The 18,770-nt window shown below is 36.3% G+C and overlaps 1 protein-coding gene across 1 annotated transcript in view; it reads left to right on the plus strand.

Annotated features, from left to right (window-relative positions):
* LOC149779444 (ceramide synthase 2-like) overlaps positions 1 to 18,770 on the plus strand; it is a 64,094-nt gene that overhangs the window by 11,774 nt on the left and 33,550 nt on the right. The gene's annotated exons all lie outside the window — the stretch shown is intronic.

The following is an 18,770-nucleotide window of genomic DNA, read 5'->3' on the forward strand; positions in this document are numbered from 1 at the left end:
TGGTTGTATTGGTTTTGAAGTGCTTTAATATCATGTCTTTGTATAAAGACTTACCGTGATCAGTGATTACTGCAATAAGTTTCACTGTTAAACAGTCTTTCTCCCTCTCTCTCTCTCTGTCTCTCTCTCTCTCTCTCTCTCTCTCTCTCTCTCTCTCTCTCTATATATATATATATATATATATATATATATATATATATATATATATATATATATATCTCTGTGTGTGTGTGTGTAACGTCGCCCTCTTAGTAAGAGGGGTTGTTTATTGGATTTGGCTGGCGTTATCTTGTTGATGACCTCCCTCGATTTTATAGCCCGGTGGGAGTGGAGAAATAGAATATCAACAGAGAATTGAGCAGACTATTGGGAAGAAACAATGGAATACAAGCCTACTTAGACAAAAAAAGAAGAAATGATCAATAACAATTAATAGCGGCAACCCCAATTCAATCTAAGGTATGTCACATAATTTAATAATAGTGTCTGATTTGGATTTATTTCATCATAATAACGAGTGGTGTAAAGAGCGCAATGTCCACGACTAATTGCATTACCTTCCCTCGTGACCCGTGTATCACGTCTTCCTATTCTCTTGTCTTCCTATTCCGAACACTAGATTATCTTTTCCTGGACTTCCTAGTCCTTTATTCTGAACACGTCATCTATTTCCGGACTTCCTACTTCCGTCTAAAGACTGTCTTGTCTCTCCCAGAAAGATTAGTGCTATTCTTTTTAAGAAATGTTGCGTCCTAGCACTAAACCCTGTCTTTTCTTACAAAACAGCCACCTGGTCCCCTTTTCTTGTTTAACGAGAAAAGCACTATTCATTTTAGGATTCCATGGAACCAAACTTCTCCTTTCTTAGGATGTTTGCACTAAAGAATTCGTCCAATGTCTTCGCTTTAAATTCACATTATTTCCAAGAAGTGGGTCACGGCGATTCTTCTGGGCCAAGTTGCAAACTTGCTCTTGCTTGTTACGGAGATCAACAACATACTGATACGTTGTTCGCACTTCCTCTGGTGCCTTTTCGTCCGTCCATTACTGTTTCAATACAGCCTTGGGTCCTCTCACTGTCCTCCCATAAACAAGTTCAAAAGGTAAAAATCCTGGACTAGCTTGAGGTACTTCGCAGTACGCGAAAAGCATCGCAATCAGGTATCGACCCCTGTCATTGGGTCGACCCTTGAACATCTTCAGAGCTTGCTTCAACGTTCCACTGAAACGGTCTACTAGGCCATAGCACTGCGGGTGATACTGAGTAGTAGTCGGGTGCCTAATGGAAAGTAACCGGTTCACTTCTTCCATCACCTGGCTAACAAACTGCGTTCCTTACGTAGTTAGTTTTTCATCAGGAACACCAACTCTGGACCAAACTCCTAACAAAGCCTCAGTCACCGTAACTGAATCAATTATTTTCAACACAATGGTCTCCGGGTATCGGGTAGCGTAATCATTGATCGTTATCACATAACAATTACCACTTTCTGACGCAGGCTTTATCGGACCTATCAAGTCCATCGCCACCCTCGACAAAGGTTTATTTATCAGAGGGGTGGTTCCTAGTGGTACTGGGCGATGTGAGACCTTAGGTCGCGAAATCATGCTCGGCAAAAATTATGACCAGGTCTTTCCGATACGCCTGTCATTTTAATCCATTTATCTAAAAGCACGCATACGCGAGTAAGAAATTGCGCGTGTCTCCGTTGTTAGCTTAGACGACTCTCTGAAAAGTTTGCGAAAACTTTCAGCCGACAACTCGTAGTGCCTTAACAGCACTCTCTTGAGAGCGTCGTAATCATCTGCTTCAGTCGGTGCCATATTATGATAGACATCCTTGGCAGCTCCTTGCAAAAATGCAGAAATATTAATGGCACACTGGTCTTTGGGTATATGATGGAATAAAGCTAACTTTTCAAATTGAGTTAAAGAGATCTCGATGATTTCGTCTCTGTCCTTAAACTTTGGCATTGTTATCTGGACGGTACGTCTATCCTCTGATCTTTTGCTTATGGGTCCTGAATGTTCATTCAGTTCTTCGCCCCTCCTAGATTCCGCTTCGATCGTTAGTCTCTCCATGGCTGACTCGATTTCTCTTTCTCTTTCTTTTTCCTCAGCTTGTCTAATTCTTTCTTTCTTTGTCGTCTGCTGTTCTCTGTATTCCCTGAGACTCCGCTGATTGGGTCCCTTCACGACCTATTTCGTCTTTACCAATAGACTTTTTAAAAAAGCAAACGAAAACCTTTTCAACCTTTCGTTCTGCCATACATTTATTAATGACATAGTGCACGTCATTTAACCATACAAAATATTTTACGTCATTTAGAGTATAATTCGCACAACATGCCACAAAATCTTATTTACATTAAGGATTTCAAGTCTGTTACGGGGGTTTGTTTATGTTCGTTAATTTCTATCCAACCATGATGCAGTGTTGATGCAAACTTATTTTGTCAACATTACATAGTTTAACGCTCACCGGAGATCTTTGTTTGATATACATTGCTGTTTTCATTGCTTAAGTGGAATATACATATATATGAGTATAATTGTATACAGTCACCTTGACTACATGGTTTATAGACGCGATTCAAGAATGTGGGCGTTAAAAGACGGATGATGCATAATTACCAAAACATACACTGTATGATACAGTTGCTATGCGCAAGCAAGGGGAAGGGGATAACTCTAATATGCTTTTGAAAATTAACATTAGACCCGGAGATCAAAACACGTCTTTTTTTTTTTTTTTGCACCATACCCTGTGACCATGTGAACAAGTTTCCCATATAATTCTGGGTATTTATGCAAAGCAGATACCCCAAATCTTGCGTATCTGGCCTCATTATGATTTTATAGCGTTTTAAATGGTGAGTACAACAACGACCCACTTATTACAGCACGTCATATCGTTCAAAATGGATGAGCTGGAGCGATCGCAGGGTGATCGTAGGGTGATCTTGAGTGATCGTAGGGGTAACTGTGGGGTGAACATGGAGAGATCGTAGGGTGAGCTGAAGTAATCGTAAGGTGAGCTGGATTAATCGTAGGGCGAGCTGGAGAGATCCAAAATTGAAAATGAGTTCCTTTGACAGCTCAAAGGGGTAAATAATGACCAAATAATATAGCTATACGATGAGTGTGAATACCATATATGGCTAATTTGTATTTATTTAAAAGTACACAGAGATTGGGGAAGGTTATGGGCCTGTTCCAAAAAGTGTAAATGTATAATATTGTAATATTATCAGACATAAGTTTAACATACTATTATGACGAGACTTTTGGACAAGATGTTGGTAATTCGCCTTAATAACCCTTATGAATGCATATTTCAAATGGAAAAACTATCACAAAAATGACTTTGAGCAGTTTATATTGAGGCAATTACGTTATCTAAGTTGTCCAGATTTTCCTTTATCGATTAACATTTCCAGCTTTGAATATCTTTCATGGCGCCATAACTTCACCTCAACCCCAAACCCCGAAAAAAAATTAGATGTATATTTTGTCATTTCGTGTATTTGTTATTTGTCAGCCATTGTCAGCACTAGGGGTGCAACGATACGTCCATATTGCGATATACCAAACCCATATTGGAATACACATTGTAATATAATAATGTACTTCTTGAAAAATGCAACACTGTGAGGCTTCATATGGTAGGCAGTTAAACATATACCATTAGCATAACACAAACACCTGAAATAGTCAAGTTGTCAGCAAATACAAATCTCTGCCATTTCTGGTCTGTCTGATACAACCCTCTTTGTGGTAACAGTGTCTCCTCTTGTACTAAAGGCTCTCTCCCACGTAACGGAAATTGCAGGAGTGCATAGTGTTTTCCTAGCTACCTGTGCTAAGATTGGAAAATTGTACATCTGAGCTTTCCACAATTTCACATGATCCTTTTCCAACATTATTCGGGATTCATTACTGAATAAGTCAGCCTTATACTTCAGTTTGTCAAGTCTGGATTGGGTCGGCTTGTCCTCCCTGACAAATATAACGTCAGCCAAAATCGACGCAGCTATTCTTCTATTCTTTAAACCGAAAAATTCCAACACGGCACGTTTTGCTTTTTGTTGGGAATACTTTCAAAATCCATTATCTGAAGAATTTTTTCTCTGAAAATTGAAGTTCAGGTCTACTCGCCTGCCGACTAACTTGAAAAATGAGTCAACGTTAATCAGTATTTGAACTCGAGGAAACGAAGTTAACGTAACGTAAGCACATTGATTTATTTAACACGGAAAACATCAGATGCTGCCGCTATTTATTTAAATGCTTTGTTGTCATTTTATACTGCGAAGCGAAAATATCACTGATCACAGCAGATGTATGCTTTGTTGAATGTACATTCCTGGGCATTTGGATAAAACAATATTTTTTGCAGAGGATTTTATATCTTGCTGCGTACGGGCTCTCGAATATTGTTCATTTAGTACCATTACGAACAGAACATAAATTATGCGAGGCAAAGTGATGCGTATTATCATTTTTAATTGGACAAAATATACCCCGGTCTTGTCTTGCCACCCAACCACACCCCCATTTAAACTTTGCCCAGGGGGTCCCGAGTGGCCGAGTGGTCTAAAGCGCTCTCCGTCACGGATCACTGCCATCTCACCTCTGTCCGCGTGGGTTCGAGTCTCGGGCTCGGCCAATTTGGATATGTGAGAAAGCTTGCCGGTAGCTTCTCGTGGGTCGGTGGTTCTTTCTGGGGTTTTCCCGGGTTCTTCCTCCACCACTGATACTGGCTGCCATGTATAAGCGTATCCTGTGCTGAAAAATGGCATTAAACCCTACAGCAACAACAACTTTGCCCAAATCATGGTCCATTCCTTTGTATCGCGTTTTAAATTCTGTTGCAGTCTCGTGCAAAGCGTTGATCTTGAAGAAAACAGATTATATGGTTGGTGAATTAAATCAGAAATAATTTGAGGAAATACACAGATTTGTTGGATGAAAACAAGACCATGAAAAAATCGCGGTACAAGTAAATCGTATTACGGTGTGTATTGCCAGAACAACAAACCGCAGTATACCGGTATAGCAGTATATCATTGCACCTTTGTCTATACAGACATGAAACGTTACTACGCAAGTGGAAGCCGAGGGGTTTTGTTACCTGTGTACAACTCTGTTTTGCAGTAACGTTTTATTTTTATTTTTTTAATTTTGTTTGTTACTGGTTTTGACTTTATCAAGAAACGTCATATATAGCGTTTATTGTGTACATTTCTTGAAGGATTTCATGCATCGAGTTAGATTCTTTTCATTTGAAATAAACATATCCATCTTTTACAACATTGTTTTTTTTATATCTCATTTGGGACCAGATGGCGCGACGGCACTGTACTCACTATGCACCTCTGTAGTTGTTAGTTAGATTCCCTTGTTTGGACACGTTGTTTATTTGTGGTGGCTTACACATTAAAGACCATGTCATGTATTTTCTAAATTATTTAGGGAAGAAACTCAAGTTCATATCAAACTCGATAAAAATTAAGATCATGGAACTTCTTTACTTTAATGCCTCCAATAATTTGCATTTTCAGTATAAGAATGCCAGTTTTGAGCTTGAGCTTGGGTTTCTTTTTCTTCAACAAAGTTTCTTGGATGCGGGTGTCATGACAACGTAATCTGAGCCGTCGAGATCGCCTCCGATATGATGATGAAACGTATTTCGTAATCGACGTTAACTAAATAACGGTTAAATTTGTAATCTAAATACTCAATTGTATTTAAGTAATACAAGTCCATGTATATTCAGAAAACAGATCGTAGGCTGTACTGTTTTGTTGTGCAAGCATTTTTTACTGTATCAATTTTTTTTTCCCTTCAAAAATGCGAAAATCAATCCGCTTCATACATCCAATGTGTTTATTCTGGCTTGACAATCATTTCTTTGATTTCGCATCTTGAGGAGTACGAGAACAATTACAACTACTGGACATGCTGAAAACATCAAGGTGTATATAACAATATTAATTTATATTACTTTTTGTTCTTAAATATGAAAATTGGATCCAATATTTGACCATGGGTTCTAGTTTTATTTCACTGATTGACATACTTAATTAAAAATTAGAACCGTATGTAAAAGCACTTTAAACCTAATATTAATTAACATCTTGTAAGTTTATGTTTCTCCACAAGATCTCTCCAATGCTGTATGAGTAAAATTAGATCTCCACTTTCTTACGTGAAGATCTGACAGCGACCGCTTAGGGTTCATATTCTGTTATGAAAGTGAATCAAATCGTTCGGCACACATGGATGATCTTCAGCCATACTCCCCAGTCTCGCAAATGCGAAGATTCATCTGATTGGCTGATACAATTAAAGATTATGGTAATAGCATGGGTAACCAGAAAATGGCCTCTAAGAGGTGGCTGTCAGATCTTCACGTAGGGCAGTAGAGATCTGATTTTAGAAACATTGTCTCCAATGATTACTCCAGCTGACCCTACGATTATATAAGCTCACCCTACCATTCTATCATATCACTCAACGATCTCTCCAAACTCACCCTACCATTGTCTCAGCTCACCCGCGATTGCTTCAGATCTATGAGGCGCCGTAGCGGACAAAAGCTGGTCCAATGAGAAAGTTGCTGTTGAAATTTCGATGTCGTATGTCGAGAAATCCTATATCACGTGTTGGATCATATCATAGATGATAAAAACGTTTTTTTCTTTTTTTATTTTACCTCGAAAAACGCGTTTTTTTACGTTTTTCATTTTTTGCTGGACAATATAAATTATATGGAGGAAACCATGGAGTGGTCAGATCAGTCAGATGGTGATAACGACATTGAGTGAAAAAATTTTCAATGTTATCTAGACTACGGTTTAAAACTTTTGACATTTTTTCATATTTGTATCACTGAAACTTTAAAACTGGTATTTTGCGTGTAAATAAGTAAAATATTGATTTTTGTGTTGCCTAAAATCTACTGTAACATTTTTTTTTCGTTTTTATTTATTGAGAAAAAAAAGCGTTTTTTTTTACGTTTTTTATTTTAATTTTAACGTTTTTAACATCTATGGATCATATTGCATGTCCTTAAAGTTCGATTATCTAGATAGAGATTTTAGATTTTATATGCTGAATTATACAGTGATGGTTTAAAGTTCTATTTCCTGTGTTCACGCTATACAGTGCATATTTTGAATTACACAGCGGTAGTTGAAATTTCAATATCATATGTCGAGAATCTCTAATTCACACACTGTATGCAACTGATGAAAGTTCCATTTCATATAGCGAGTATTTAGATTTCATCTGTTGAATTTCACAGCAACGAGAAGCAGCCTTCTTGTTTAAAAAATAAACCGTTCATGACAGCGTCCTTTAGCGAAGAAATTCATAGTAATTCTCGACCTGTGAATGGAAAATTTTACAATGTAAATGCATGAAATGTAATGGCGCCTCATAACTGAATACACGAATGATGTATTTTAATACTCGATATTATTTTTAATTGTAAAGTGGGGATTGTGTAATGTTACTTTAAACACCAACACAATTTTTCACCATATAAAAATAGCAATTCTTACAAGCACATTAAAATGTCCAAACACCGCTGTGTAATTCAACAGATACAATCTAAAAACTCAACACACGAAATGGAACTTTCAGCACAATCAATGTGATTCAACATGTTAAATAGAAACTCACGATATATGACATCAAATTTTCAACAAGCGCTGTGTAATTCAACATATGAAATCTAAATACTCAACATATGGAATGGAACTTTCTACATAAACTATTTGAACCAATATGTAAATTAGGAAATCTCGACATATGACATTAAAATTTCAACCACCGCCGTGTAATTCAAACGACACAATCTAAACCCTCGACATAAAAATATAACTTTCAACCACTACTGTTTAATTCAACAGGCACAATCTAAAATCTATACCTAGAAAATGGAACTTTAAGAACAAGCATTTTGGATACAATACGTGAAATGGGAATTCTGGACATATGACATTAAAATTTCAACGGCAACGTTCTGATTGACCAGCTTTTGTCCGCTACGTCGCCTAATATAGATCACCTAATTATCTCTCCAAGCTCACCTTAGGGTTGTTTACGTCTTTCAGGAATCTTTAAATGCAAGGCACGTTTATTGTATCAAAACGTTTCTTCATGTTGTAGTAACGATCGCGTGTATGTTGGAGATCGAAACTATCATAAAGTGCTTCACAGTGATTAATAGTTCATTGCAAGAAACGCACCCAGGCGTGTCTTCGCCTTTTATTATGTAGGAGTGGGTTATATAAGTATGACCAATTGTACTGCTTGGATGGATGGTTCTGGTTCAAAACTGTTTCACCTGCAGTAATACTTTCAAGAATAGTAGAACATTAATTTCTCGTCTAATGTTTCAAACGTTGATATAGATTTCTCTACTGACATATGCAGACAAGAAAATTCAACAAAAATATTGCAACAATTATTCAGAGCAGGATGTTTACGATGATCAAAGGCCCGCGAATAGCAATATCTCTAGAGTTGTATTCTTCCCTCAGAATTTATGTAATATTTTCTCAGTCATCAGAATTTATGTAACATATTCTCTGCCATCAGAATTTATGTAACATTTTCTCTGCCATCAGAATTTATGTAACGTATTCTGTGCCATTAGAATGTATATAACAAATCTCTGCCATCAGAATTTATGTAACTTCGTCTCTGCCATTAGAATGTATGTAACTTAGTCTAACTTAAACTCTTCAAACAATCAGTAGTCTCAATTCTTTGATTTCGAATTGCGAGGAATATAAGAAGATTTATTACTACTAGGCATGCTGAAAACATCAAGGTTTATATAACAAGAATAATTTGATTACTTTTGTTTTGAAATATGATAAATGGATCCATATTCGACATAGGGTTCTAGTCTTATTTCACTGTTTGATTGTTATGCTTAATTAAAAGTTAGGACCGTATGTAAAAGCACTTTAAAACTATTATTAAGCAACATTTTTTAAGTTTATGTCTCTCCCTAACATCTCTCCAGTGATTATTCCATCTGAACCTACAATTATTTCAGCTCACCCTTCGATTACTTCATCTCACCCAATGATCTCGCCAAACTCGCCCTACCATTACTTAAGATCAATCTACGATCAATTCAGTTCAGTTAACGATCTTTCCAAGCTCACCGTACGATCTCTCCAAGCTCACCGTACGGTTACTTCATCTCACCCAGTGATATCGCCAATCTCGCATTAACATTACTTCAGCTCAATCTACGATCACTCCAATTTACCGTACGATCTCTCCAAGCTCACCGTACGGTTACTTCATCTCACCCAGTGATATCGCCAATCTCGCATTAACATTACTTCAGCTCAATCTACGATCACTCCAATTTACCGTACGATCTCTCCAAGCTCACCGTACGATCTCTCCAAGCTCATCCTACGATTGCTTCAGGTCATTCTACGATCGCTCCAGCTCATTCATTTTCAGTGACATGGCATGCCGTAATCGCAGGTTGAAGATGAAGTGTTGTTTGATGTCCTGACCCCTCAACAAACATAATGATGTCGAGAATTTTTCCATGAACTGACCCCTCCAAAAACATAGCCTGTCTACACTGGTTCCACGATCTGACCCCTTAACAAACATAACTTATGATGTTTGCGTTGATTTCATTACCAGACCACTACAGAAACATAGCCTATCTCGTCCACACTTGTTCCATTACATGACCTCTCTACAAAAATGGTATATGACTGTCTTTATTTGTTCTCTGAAGTGATCGGTTGATTAACATTAATTGATCGATCGATTGATTGATTGATTGATTGTGGTTTTACGGCGCACAATTACTATAAAGCTATTTAATACCATGGTAAAGGTTGTATGTTATATTATTTACAGGTGATGAATGGTTGATTTTCGACCAGCGATAATAAAATCAAACAGTTAAATGCAAAGCGATGAGATGGTGAAGGTAATAGATAACGTTTCCCGATAAACGGTGAATGTAAATGGTGTGTCAATGAATAATTATAAAAACAAATGTACTTAGGATGACTATCTTGGGTTACAAATATATTGCACAGAAGTTATATCACAGAATAGAGGTTTACTTTTTATGAATTTTAAAATCCAAGGCACGTTTATCGTACAAAAAAGTTCCTTCATGTTGTAGTAACGATCGCGTGTATGTTGGAGATCTAAACAATCCATCATAAAGTACTTCACTGGAATACCAGTAGTTCATTGCAAGAAACGCACTCAGGCGTGTCTTCGCCTTTTATTATGTAGGAGTGAGTGATATAAGTATCTTTAATTCAAATGCTTGAATCGCTGCCTCTTTCATACCGATGATTCTGTAGGATGGAGCCAGGTCAATTATGGATGGTTTGATCGCATGTTGTTGGTTATTCACGGCATCATTCCACGCAATCTGATTAAAATCAAATCTCCACTTCATGTAGGACAGTGGAGATCTGATTTTAATCAGATTGTTATTCCACGACGCTTGCCACTTACCACGTAAATTCTTTTTGATACCAGGTTTAAAATCAGTCTATGGTATTTTAAAGTCATATGGTTCAAGGGATAGGGCCATTTTTGCAGCGCGATCTGCTTTTCATTATCATTATTACCTTTAATACTTACAAATCTTAATTATTCCAAGATTTTCTTAGAATACAATCTACAAGTTTAAGATTCTCTGTCTGTCTGTATGTCAGTCTCTTTCCAAGGATAAGCTTCTTTTAATTATTATTTATTTATTGGACATACCTTGAGTTATGTTGTAAAATCAAATTTATAAAGAACTATAGTATTCAAATCGAAATGCTAAAAAAAAAAATAATGTCAGACGCCGTCATAATTGCGAAACCCAGTGTAGCAAATGAATACCCATACACATTGCGTTCAAACGCAATAATAATAATAGCCGTTATTTTCTGATGATAATAATTTTGTTTATGAATCAGTCAACCTGTCTTGCATGTAGTCCTCAGTGATAGAATATTAAACGATCAATGCAGAGTGTACAGATGTCATGTATTAAAACTTTCACCCTGACTCTGTATATTTTGAATGAAATCGCCAAACTCTCATTTAAAAGATTGGGGTTGGAGGTTGGGATAAATAATTATAAAAAATAATATCATATATTTCAGTGTTATTATTTAATTTCAAGCTTAGAATTAGAAGTTTTTATCAAAGACCTCTAATCGCTTACAAGTCGGTATTGTTTGAAACTGACAGTTCGGAGCATTGAAACGGTAAACCCATTCCTCGTCACCAGCCAGTGATTTATAATTTGATTGCCAGACATATTTCTTGTTCGCTGCACTTCACCTTCCTTATTGTAATATGCAGTCATTTTTAACATGTAATAACAATATTTTATGTCGAAACTTCTTTCGTGTTGCGTTCATAGCTCACCTTGTCTTTAGGTATGACAATGTGTCCGTCGTGAGGCATTCGTCGTCCGTCGTACGTTGTGCTTCCGTACGTCAACAATTGCTTGTTACTGCTCTGGAGTCCGCCTATCTGATCCGATTTCAGTTGAGTTTGAATACTTGTTCATATCATCATAATCTCGAACGAGTTCAATATTGAGCGAGATACAACAAGTTATAATGTGCTTTAAAATGTCGTTTAACTGCACACGACCAAACCAGCCTGATTCAGTTTGGAAGAAACTTAGAATATATGCTTATCATTAAGATCTCAGACGAGTTCGATAAAAAACGCAATCCACGCATCTGAATTAGTTGCTTTTATATCTAATTGGCTGAGTTTGTCAAGCTTCTGGTAACCATATTTCTGATTTTGATTTTGATTTTGATGAAACTTGAAACGTGGGCTTATATATAATTAAGATCTTGGATGGGTTCAGAATTGGATAATGATCTAGATTCAAGCTTATTAATGAAGCTTTCGTTCATCTGATCGGCTGACCTTGTAACCATTCTGCTGGCCTGATTTCCGATCAGAGTTTGAGCAGTTGAAATATACGCTTTCTGAACTTGTTACCACAGGTGAGGTCGTATGTCTGATCAGATTTCGACCAAACTTGGAATATCAGCTTATATCATCAAGCTCTTGTACACGTTCGTTTAAGAGTCAGATGCATGCATATTAATGAGTTGATCTTGCATCTGACTGGCTGAGCTTGTTGGCTCTCTGGTAATCATATTTCTAATCCCATTTAATCAGACTTAAAATATTGGCTTGTATCATCAATATATTTGATGGTTTCAATAATGAGCGAGGTCCGCTAATATTAATGACGTAATCTTGTATCTGATTGGCTAAGCATATTTGTGGTCCGATTTTTATTAAACTTGGAAAATAAGCCGCTAATATTAATGACGTAATCTTGTATCTGATTGGCTAAGCATATTTGTGGTCCGATTTTTATTAAACTTGGAAAATAAGCCTGTCATCAAGATCTTTGACTTTATCAATAATGAGCGAGATCTATTCATTTTTATGAGATGATCATGCATATGACTGGCCAAGTTTATTGCCGCTCTGGAAGCCACAAGTATAATCCTATACTGATTAAATTTGAATACGGGCTTATATCATCAAAATCTTGTGCACTTTTGAAAGTAAGCGGGATCCACGCATATTAATGAGATTAACTTGCATCAGATTGGCTGATCTTGCTTCCACGCTTGAAGCCACATTTTTTATCCGTTATGTTTATTATTACCAAGATCTGGATCATGAGTAGGAGACTTTTACATAATTATACATTTATTTTAGAAAAGGAATTTGTTTGAAGATATTGTAAACTACGTCAGATCAGCATGAAATAATGTTTTGGAGATAATTCACACCCTGTTTTTACAATAGTACGTAAAGCTGCTTAGTGAAATGATCAGCTCTTAAGTTACGTAACAACTGAATGATATCAGGGCCACTTGGGCCTCCTGTTTTCTCACATTGTGAACAACAATAAAAATTAAAGACAAAATGCATATGGTAAATGATTTGCACCAACATGCAGACTCGTTTTCCATTGTTTTATCTAAATAGTTTTAAAGTGTATATTTGCGCTGAATATCCAAAACGTGACACTGCTTACAGTCAGCTCTACGGCCGGTTGACAAACGTTAGGTAATTCATAAGGTTGGTAGAAAATTTATCTTTTTTTTCTTTATATCCCAGTATAACAACCCAGCATAACAAAGAAATTTGTTAAATCTAGACGTTGCGAACAAGCTGTTACACTATAATCCAGTACACGCGTCAAAACGGGCAACACACGACACGGTGTTTGATGAGAATCAATTTTAAGTTTTATAGATATAACGGATATCGATGTTTTTTGAATTGATACAAGGAAATATTTCACGAGTGAAGTGGAAACATTGTATTGTCACGAGCGATAAGAAGAGATTTTGAAATTTTAGATAATTTACCAGTCTTTTTATACACATTTATTTACTACATATAATGTTTCCAGTTGTGTATTTTGTCAAATTAAGGACTGTTTTCATTGGAAATTATTTATTGTCGTTAACATATTTTGTTGCGTGGATTGATACATTGGACATTATTGAGGCGTGGTCCTCTTGTTAATGTTGCATCCAACGGACTTCATAGCATAGTACAGGGAGTGAGAGATGGAGATTAAAATAAGGCAACTGAATTGGGCATAAATTTGTCATGAAATCTGAATAACATGCATAAGGGCAAGTATATTTCCTTAATGTGAAAAGAACGTAGTTTCAGATATGAAACTGGCACAGTGGCGATACCACGTTAATAGCGATTTAATTTATTTCTCACACATATACATTTCAGGTTCCAGTATGAGAAGTACAATAAATTAATCTACTTGTATACGAGACTAAAATAAAAAACACGTGTCCTGAAAATTTAGAATAACATCAGAAGGGGGGGGGGATCTTTTGACGAAGCCTTTTTAGGTTAAGGGTTTAAGGTTTCCTTTTGTACAGATCTGAGTTAACCATAAAGTGGGTTTCAAGCACACGTAGTAAGTGGGCCTTTTACACACATACACACACACCCCTCGCGGTAATGTGCAGAGGATAAACAATTGAAAAAGACCATCAACGAAAGTAGAAGTTTATTTACACTAATTTTCTACCCCCACCCACCTTTTATATTGAGATTTATAATATCCCCAGGGTGGTATAGCGTCTACCGGTAAAACTAATGTGCAGTTTATTATTTTTCATTCACCCAATGTGATGCTGTCGTGTCGTTGCTAGTATTAAATACCCATGTCAGAAATTTGTTGATTCGCTAACATAACGCATTGCCAGGGTATCAGTATTCATATGCATTTGCATGCAAAGATTAATTCCCCTTGCCTTGGAAAACGTTAAAGGACGTTGACAACCTCCTTCCTCGCCCCTGTCCTCCCCATGCCCGCTACCAGCTTCCTGACTCAAAAATGGGTTCTCTGTTGGTAAATAGGATCTTCTTGTCATTCACCAGTACTTTTTACGATCTTTGAGTGATAACTACAATGATTAAGTTCTTTATACATTTTCCAGCTAATAGCTCACTGGCAATAGACCAGAAGAACTTGTGGGATGGTTTCTTGTCCTCCGTCTGTCAGTCCTTTAGCACAAGCTGTTATCACTACTCCTAAACTACTTAAAGGATTAACTTCAAATGATACACATACATTCATTCCTTGCCTAGTTTGTTCAAAAAATAAAGGTGGTGGCCATTTGGAAAATCTTTTTACCACCTTTCATCCTGAATGGGTGGTCATATTAACACGTGGGGGTTTCGCTGAAAGACTTCAAATGCTGTTAGTTCGCCCTAAACGAAATTGTGCAGATCTGACGTCCAATATGGCAGCCACGATATAAATTGTTTTCCATCAGTAGAGCTTCGGTCACTTCGAGGGACTAGTTTTCACTGTGGGGGCGGTTTTGAAATAAATAAGAGGGTACTGGTTGATTTCGGCTAAACATGACGACCGGTTTCTTTCTTGTTTTCCATGAAAAGTAGACTATTTAGTGTTATTGAATCCATCTCACCGATATTACGTACACAATATGGGTTATTTATTGTCTTTTATGCGAGAGATCTTTATAAAATTAGGAATTTTTCAAGACGAGAGAGAGTTTTTGTTATTGCATATAAACTTTTAAGTTTTCTGTTACCTTTCTTACCCCTATCTTGGATATTTCGACAGTTATGTTGATCCCACTCACATGTATAATGCGAGTCGGGAAAGTTCCGAGCAATTTCGAATTATATTGAAACTGAATAAACTACCACAGATTGGCCTGCATTCGTCTGAATAACTATTTAAGGTTCAGTTGGACTTGTAAATTGCTGAGTCTACATTTCCTTCTGGATATAAAGCCTTATCGGCCTGTACCAGTGTAAGTAAAACGCAATCAACACTTTGTGTGTACATGCAAGGGACCGGATGTTTTGTCTGTATTAAAATTAAGCGTCACAGGATTTTTTTTTTTTTTTTTCATGTGGGAAATGGCAAATGATTGTTTATGCGAAAACTTGCCGCTGAAACTGTCAACAAGTCACAGCATGAACGTCCATGATCCTTTATACCGGCCACATCAGCCGAATTATATATTTCAAAATGTGAATCTCACTCTCTCTGCAGTCTGGCAAATCTATAATCGAAAGTAGCATGTATCATCAGACATCGGATGGATGCACAAGAGTTTCTAAACTCGTGTTGCAATCGTCTGTTGTACACAGATTATATGCAATTTGGTTTTTTTCTCATCTCACTTTAGCAAATGTAGGTTTAAGGCTTTGATTTATTGATAATTATTTTTAAAAATTGTATGGTGAAAACGATTTTTTTGAGCGTATTTTGTATGACCATGAAGAAGAAAAAAAAACCGAGGCAATGTTCTGTTGGAAAAATTTCATTTCTTGTACAGACTTGAACGAACAGGATCGACGACCTTTGTCTCGCATCAGCCTTCTATCGGCAAAATCAGTCATCTCGTGCTTGATAATGTGGTTTTCGTTTTAAACTGTTATTCGTAGATGATAATAAACATGTGTTACAGAAAAATGAATGATGAAAGAACAGTGTAAGTTCTAAAATTAATTGATGTATAAATTATCCAAACAGACGGGTTCTTACCCGACGGATTAAAAGTTCATTCACGCGTCACTGTCTTGTGTTTGAATGACGTCGAGGTGAATTGTTGGAAATAGATTTTATAAACTCTTTTTATCGGCAAATCTCTTGCCTCAGCTCATTGACTATAAGTGTGTAGGAAATACACTATAGATCCACCTAACAAGAAATGCACAAGGCAGTTGCAATTCTGTTACAGATCAAGTGTAACATAGTTCCTCGTTTGGGGTCGATCATTTAATTTTCGGAGGTGATGGGCAGCCGGCGATAGCTTGAACAGTTTTCAGAAAAGTTCATACTCCCAAATAGCTCTTGCAATATTCTACAGTGACACCTGGAAAGAACATTTAGCAACAATTCGGACATTCTTTGACAAACTCTGAAAAGGTGACTCTCATCCGGAAATCTGTTTTGCGTCTCGAGTTACTGTATAATCTTTGTTTATAGAGATTTTTCTCAGTTTGGGCTTAAAACACTTGATGTCAAGGTGTTCGTTTGTTTGTGACCAGTTCGAGAATTACATTTTAATGTTTATTCGAATTATTTGGATTCTAAAGGATAATTCTTTTTTCCTGGAAAAATCTGAGTGCTCATACAGAATTCTTAGACAAAGACAGTTCATTAATTCATACACCGAATTATTGTTTGTAAATAACACAGAACTGTAGACCTTACAACACAAAGGATACAGCCTTACATCTTGGAGTTTTCATTGGGACTCGAACTTGAATTCTTTAGAACATTTCATTACTAGGACTTCTAAAATTTAATTCATGGATTATTCTTGGATTATTTTTGGATTTGATTCTTAAAACCTAAGTTCATATTTTTTCATTTTTTACAGTTTTTCCAGGGAAATAAATTATTTGTTAAATTTTTCAAAGCTTGTTGTTCTCACTCATTCTTTTGTTACTGTTTATTAGAGCCTAAACACGTAACATAAGACACACACAAACACAATTACACACACGCCGTCAGAGTTGCAAAACGGCATTGTGACAATAAAGATTCTCTACACATTGACTTAAAGATACGACTTCCTCAGAGGACAGTGAAACAAATAAACACACACACACACACACACACAGAGTAACACAAATATCAATATATGTTTACATTTTTGTCACAAAGAAGATAAAACTTTACAGAATAGTGAAAAGATCTAAAGTAGAACAAAAGGAAAAGAAACAATGTATATTTGTATGCATCACTGTAGCCCCTAGATGTTGAGAGTCAAAAATCCCCTTGGTGTCAGAAATGGGGGTCAAGCAGAGTAAAAAACAAACATTGATGCCAAGATTGTGGGTCAAATTAAACGGTGCTCCCTGATGCACAAAGACTCTACGGTCTTAAGCAAAGTTACATAAATGAGCGAAAACTAAAAATATTGTAAAATTCTAGTAATAATTTATTTCCCAGAAAACAAAGCGTAAATTTAAAAAGAACTTGTAGTATTTTGAATCAAATACCAAATAGTAAAATGTCTTATCATAAGTCCAAATGTGTACAGTTCCAATTGAATTCCAGTGATGTTCCAAGTAAATCCAATATTAAATGTGTTGACGTACCTATAGTCTCGAATGTGCTAATGAGCCATTGGCCTAGAATGTGGAAATATATTAAGTCTTTTTATGTATCTCAATAATATAATCAAAACTGACCTTTGTATAAATTTACTCTAATTCCTAATTAATGTTTTAGACCAAGAATATTATTGAACACTTTGTAATTTCAGTGAAGAATAAATTGAATTAATAATTGAACCCAAATTAAACATTGAACACAACAATGAGGCTGATTCTGCATTGGATGTTAAGGTAATAATGAGTAATTCTTCAGTAATCAAGTTTGTATACCCCTTCACATGAACTAGGTCGCAATTACCCTTATCTTGAAATATTATGTCAACTTAATTTTTTTAAAATCCGGAACTTTTTTATGGTTAAAGTCAAGACTTTATCTTTAACTGAAACCGAAGTAAACATGTTTACAAGTAATAATGATCTGAATATTTAATCTACAATCATAGAGCTATACCAGCTATGTATTATGTTGGTTACAAAATAAATAACATTGGTCAGGTAGACCATCCACTTGATTTTGGACTAATGTCAGTTATAAATTACTTATATACATAACATATAATTATTGTGTGTGTGTGTGTGTGTGTGTGTTTGTGTGTGCGTGTGTGTGTGTGCGTTTCTTGTTGGTTTCAGAATGTCTGGCCTCTATAATGATCTCTGATCTGAATTTTAAAAAATATTGTTTTAAGGCCCTTCCCAATGACTTCATACAGCCACCCCCACTCCAACCCCGGCTTCTCTCGAGGTCAATAAAACGCCTCTTTAAAACTGTTATTTTCTATTTATTTCCTTTTCTAATGTGTATTTAGTTTAGAATAAATATATGAAAGAGGTTTTTTTCCCCAGCTTTTTACTGAGAAAATAACGAAATTATAGGTCATCAGTCACCTTTATTCCAAATTGTGTCATTTCGTTCACTAAACATTACCTACATACAAAAGATCCCCTCATGACATTGTAGTTTTAACACGGCGCGTGGCACGCTCCAACATCGCCGCTAAGTAAACTATCAGGCCACTTGATATCCATTTCTGGATATTATCCACACGCCCACCACTTGAAGGACACGT

This window comes from Sinohyriopsis cumingii, chromosome 17 (assembly GCF_028554795.1).
Source record: "Sinohyriopsis cumingii isolate HCF-2022 chromosome 17, ASM2855479v2, whole genome shotgun sequence".
Classification (NCBI taxonomy): domain Eukaryota; kingdom Metazoa; phylum Mollusca; class Bivalvia; order Unionida; family Unionidae; genus Sinohyriopsis; species Sinohyriopsis cumingii.